Source organism: Erpetoichthys calabaricus, chromosome 7 (genome assembly GCF_900747795.2).
Source record: "Erpetoichthys calabaricus chromosome 7, fErpCal1.3, whole genome shotgun sequence".
Classification (NCBI taxonomy): Eukaryota; Metazoa; Chordata; class Cladistia; order Polypteriformes; family Polypteridae; genus Erpetoichthys; species Erpetoichthys calabaricus.
The window spans coordinates 182,810,513-182,816,512 of NC_041400.2; the positions used below are offsets into that span (position 1 = coordinate 182,810,513).

Here is a 6,000-nt window from a genome sequence, read left to right on the forward strand (position 1 = left end):
TACTAATGTTTATGCACTACTGTTCTAGCACCCGTTATTGTAACGGGCTAAATGACTAGTACTTCAATAAATCAATAACAACAATAATACAAAATCAATAATCCTCCACACTTCCCAGCAGCTCAGTCACCCTTCTTCCCAACTCGGCTCACTGCTGGGATTTCCTATAGTCCTTTTAAAGACCTTCATCCGGAAGTGTTTCTGTCCCTCACTCCATGTGACTTTATAACCCTTCCAGGTCGGGTAAAAACTCCTTTTCTTCAGCCCGGAAGTACATCATTTCATTTGTCCCTGTGACTAGGACGTACTTCCAGGTTATAGTGAAAACTCAAGTCTTTGAGGCTCCCTGCAGCGGCCCCCATTGTATCCAGCAGGGCTGAGATGAAAGATTCCAAGTTCCATGATGCCCTGCTGGAATTCGGGGCCACTCCATGTTGCAAGGATGGCTCCATCTGGCGGCTTGAGGGTATTGGCTGGGATAAACTACCAGCCATATATCACAATATATTTTTTTTTTCCTTTGGGCTGGTTTAAACAAATAAAAAGGTGAAGGGAGACCCCTGCCAGTCACACTTAATATAATTTGATCATCAAAGTACTACCAACCTTAAGACAGATGAGTAACAGAAATGTAATCATTGGCCCGATCCGCATTACCACGTGCTTGTTTAAAAATGCAGAGGTTTGCCTCTGTTTTCGCCTTTCTTCCACACTAAGCCCAGCATTTTCAACCCCCAAAAAACTTTAAAAAAAGATCTCCAAAGCCAGATACTTTTGTAAACAAAGCATCAGCATTCAATGTGGCCGGGCAGAAATCAATGCTCTAATTATATTCTGATTGGTTCACGCTAATTTCATGGCTTATTCCCGATTGCAAATTTCAGCTGACAGCCTCTTATCAATCTTTATTACATAAATTTACTCAGTTCTGTAAGGAGGAGTGCATTCCACCTTACAAAACTGTAAAATAAATAAAACAACAAGATGCTTAATGAAGTGGATGGGTGTAGAATGCAGTAAAGCGAGACACAATAGCGCAATGCAGGAAAGAGAAGATATAGACACACAGCTATGGTGTCTACCGAGTTAGTTTTACAAATGTTTTTTGGTACAAGATACGCCCCATTGCAGAGTACTGCTTATAATCAATCCTCTCGCGAATGACTATAGAGCTGATCATGTTTTTTTTTTGTGTTGCTTTAACGCTTGCAATGATTTGCAAGACTGGTACTTTCAACTGTAATCACCACATTGACGTGACATTGAGTGGGTGTGGGCAATTTTCGGCAGCACCTTTAATTCATTCTGTCTTTTCTAAATGTTGTGAACTAACACTGTCAACAGTCCTGTGCATGTTGATAGACTTGAAAGTGCGTAAAACACACAGGATTCCAATTTTCACAGAAGGGCTCTGAATTTTTCACTACGCGGTCCCTTCTTCAATTATCCGCTGGATGCACACATGTCCAGTACTGGCAAAGGTCAACATCATACATGTTTTCGGAAGTTTCCATATGGACAGGGAGTCTTTTGTAAAAACAGGTGATAACTCTGTGGATTGTAATTGTATTCACGTAAAAACTCGGTGGACGTAACCATAGAGGACTAACAGATAACAGGGTAGGTGAGGAGGTGCAAAGAGGAACTGAAAAAGACTAGAAATTCAGGACAGGTGTGAAATGCAGCCATTAGAGAAGACAAAGGGAGAGGTTAAGAGGTTAGCTGGAAATTCACTGAGGGAATGTGTGAACCAACTTTAAGAACAAGTTAACCTTCTACTGTGTTTCTTTAATAGCCTTCTTTGAATACTTGAGACAAAACACTAAGCAACACATCCATGTGCCTGTGATTAAGCAACGGTAAGACTAGAAGGGTCTTTGATCCTATGGATCTGACAGAAACTACCTGTAAGCCATGGATAAAGATAGGGAAAATGCTTAATACAGATACCCTATCACATCTATTTTCCTCCTAGAAAGTTTCAACAGTCATGGTAGGTGGTAAATTGCATGACTGAAAACTTACTTTTACTCTTTACATTTTTTGGGATTTAAAATGCTTTACCAGTTTGATTTGTAAATGTTCTGATGGATAAAATAAAGAGTACCTCTCTCTTTCTATTAAGCACAATGGTCTGCTGGAAAGGCTACATTCACTTATCTCCTAGACCCCCCACTTGTCATGACACCGACACTAACCTCTCACATTAGCAGATTCAGAAAACACAAAAGAGTAGAGAGGAGAAAAACCTAAAACAGTAGGCGTGGAAAAGTAAAAAAAACAAAAAAAAAAACAAAACCCGAGCGACCATCTCAGAAGAAGCAGCATTTGCACACATTTTAATAACAAACAACGTAACTGAGACCCCATCATAAGTCAAAAAACAGGAACATTTTATTGACATTTCGAAGTCCTTGTCCTGGTTAAAAATCTGTTTGGGAGCCAACAGCATGAGCTGAGCCAGATAACTTCATTCAGTGAAAAACATCAGCATATCCTTTGACAGTTTCAGTTTTCTGTTTTTATTTCTACATTTTTTTTTTTTTTTATCACAACAAGTTCAGCCAGGGAAGTCACATAACTGGTCCTTAGAACTTTATTTGTCCCCAGGGTAAATATGGCCTTTTACAGAAGCTAGCTAGCTAGCTAGCTAGACACACACAATTGACTGCAAAGGAAGAAAATTAAAAAGAAACAAAAACTTCTGACTTGGCAGAACTTCTTCAACTCAAATGCTCAGGCGTGTTTTAGAGCTTTCAATTTTCACTCACTACAGTGTTTTCTAGAAGTGTAAAGTCATTAGGGTCTTTTCTGATCAATAACTATTATTATTTTAGATATATTTATATCTAAGATAGATAACAACTTTTATTTATTTGGCCTCAGGGAGAAATTTGGCTTTTTACGAAAGCTCTTTAAATAAATACATACATACTGTACAAAAATAGGTAGATAAAGAAATAAATAAATATACACAGCCACTTTGGTCTGAATACACACCAGAATGACAAAAAGCCATAAAACTGAAAGGAAAGTAAACTGACTTGGCTGTCACAGTCGCCACGAGACGTTATGTAGACATATTGTCATTGGTATAAAGGAGCAAGTGATCAGGATATCCGAGATCAAAAACGAAAAGTGAGGTACCGGCACCCACTGATCGATCTCCAGCTAATTGTGGTGCCGAACACGTTTGTGTAAATGATGACCGCCACTCATAATGACATGAGGTACAAACCAGATTGTGCTGCGCTGTGACCACGACTGCTGCTGCCGTCCCTACCCACATCATGCAAAGACAGCCTGGCAGCCATCCTGCCACGCGTTCCTGCCAGCCGTCAAGCCGCCCATGATCGTCCCAGCAACTGATTTATGTGCGAGACCCTTGCTTTGGGTGCTTTTCAGAAAACTGTGTTTTTTGGGAAAAAATATTCAGCCCTAAAAGAGTTAATGTTGTCTGACAGATGGCAATAAATATCTAATATAGATGCTTTTAGAAAACAAAGCAAACCATTTATTAAGGACATAACAAACTGAGTTGTCTTTGACCTCAAATGCTTAAAAATTAAAGTAAATTGCTATCTTCTCTAGAAATTCATACCCTTCATAAAATATAGAACACAACAGACATGTTCATTTACCAATATGTTTAAAAAGGCACAGCCAAGACTGATCTCATTTAAGTTTATAGCTTAAAACCTGGGTCGTTGTAGTAATCTTGTTGTTATGCTGGAAGTTAAAAGTCTGCAGGCCATATCACTATAATGCCTTGTTGTCCAGAATGGCAAGTCATTGCTTGTCTGAAAACAAAATTTTGGAAGAGTTCACCAGATTAAAGTGGACACTCCATTCCCTGTGTGTGGGCCTGCATGTTGAGAAGCAGTACATGATCCAATTCCAGGTTCTGCTATGAACTAGGATGGAAGTTATTGTGTAAGCCATTCGGATAGCCAACAGAATGAGACAAGTGTTTGGCACCTTGAGAGATGCACTAAATAATTAAGGAATTGAATGAAACAGCAGCTTCTGTCATACCACTTGTCGTGCCAGTGCCTACCGCTGCTGAACAATTAATACTTAGACTCAGTGGCAAACAAATGTCCTCATCAGTGATCAGTGTCAAACTGACACCTTTGTGCAGCAAATCACTGCTTCAGTTAGTCTAAACTGAAGGCAGAGTTCCAGAAGGCATGGAGAGCTGGCACACTGGCAGCTGTTCTTACAATAACCTCACCTAAATCTATCTTTTAATAAGGGAGGACAATAATAATAAAACAGTGCAGTGTTCTGCCAATATGACATCAGTTGTTTATTATTTACTTTTATTTTAGCCCATTTATGGATTGTGTGAAGTTTGTACATTCTCCCCATGTCCAGGGGAGTTCATTCTAGGGGATTATAAAATAAATAAATTTTTAATGATTGTTGAGAGTATCAGGATATATTAAATTTCCCATCCTGCAGTTACAATGAGCAAGCTAGTAGCTTTAGAAAGGCTAGCTTTGTAGCTTCGTTCATTACTGCCAAAATTGAGCTATTAGAGAATGACGATTTAACCATTCACCACAAAGGTTTAACCACAGGTCTGCGGGAGGGGAGAGTGTTTGTCGACACCTTACACTACCATTTACTAATCCTGGGCAGTTTTTGTGCCTTTAAAGTAGGGAGACATGTAGTCAATGTACAATTCTGTGTTGAATTAAATCATGTCTCCCAAGCGGAGAGTGTATTCCGAGTAAGGCTGACTTTTTATTTATTGACATGACAGCAAACTGTAAGGTCACAGATTAAATGCAAATACATTTGTAAAGTTTGTTGATGCTTATATTGTAATGGTATATCTATTATTAGCTTTAATACTTTGTCGTAAAAGCCTATACAAGGCAAGGTAGTAGTTTAACTTTAGGAAAGTGACTTAAAATTCGTTTAGTAAAATTTCACGTAATGGATGAAATTTTTTGATGAGAGGTTATACTGGCACCTCTAAATTCTCCTGGTAGAGATTTTCTCTCTTGTACCCACTACTACTGGGATACACTCCAATACTCTGAAACTCCTTGACATCAATAAGTAGACTTCACATACCAACTATAGGCTTGAAGAGCAGCCACGTAAAATTTCTGAAGATAACAATGAATGAATTTGGCTTAAACGTGGGTAGGAATAATTATACTGTTCATGCCGTTTGAAATTCTGAACCAGTCCAAGGACTCATGAAGGAGGAGCTTAAAATAGGGGCAGTGATTTAAAGAGAAAAAAAAAAAAGTAACAATGTGCTAATTAACGTACTGTCTGACAGACAGCAAAAGCATGTGGTCACAATGGATGGATAGATAGAAAAGGTACAGACAGACACCCAGACAGATGGATAAGATAGATAGATATGAAAGGCACTATATGGCAGGCAGGCAGACAGACAGACATACATTAATGGTTCTATCTATCTATCTGACAGAGACAGAACTTTTACTGGTCCACCATAGGAAATCTGGCTTTTTACAGAACCTCTCCTACAATCATCCCGGTTAAACATATAAATACATGTTGTGTGGGCAGAGAACACTTTACATGTGATAGAAATAAACATAACCTGTTGCAAAGACATGAATGTGCTAGTCGTAAAAATGAAGAAGTACATACTGTAAGAATTATGTTTCTGGACTTCTCTAGCGCCTTCAACACCATCCAACCTCTGCTCCTTAGGGACAAGCTGACAGAGATGGGAGTAGATTCATACCTGGTGGCATGGATCGTGGACTATCTTACAAACAGACCTCAGTATGTGCGTCTCGGGAACTGCAGGTCTGACATTGTGGTCAGCAGCACAGGAGCGCCGCAGGAGACTGTACTTTCTCCGGTCCTGTTCAGCCTATATACCTCGGACTTCCAATACAACTCAGAGTCCTGCCACGTGCAAAAGTTTGCTGACGACACTGCTATCGTGGGCTGCATCAGGAGTGGGCAGGAGGAGGAGTATAGGAACGTAATCAAGGATTTTGT

At 39.5% G+C, this 6,000-nt stretch overlaps 1 protein-coding gene across 1 annotated transcript in view; it reads right to left on the reverse strand.

Annotated features, from left to right (window-relative positions):
• LOC114654937 (polycomb group RING finger protein 3) overlaps nucleotides 1-6,000 on the reverse strand; it is a 333,228-nt gene that overhangs the window by 191,234 nt on the left and 135,994 nt on the right. The window lies entirely within an intron of this gene.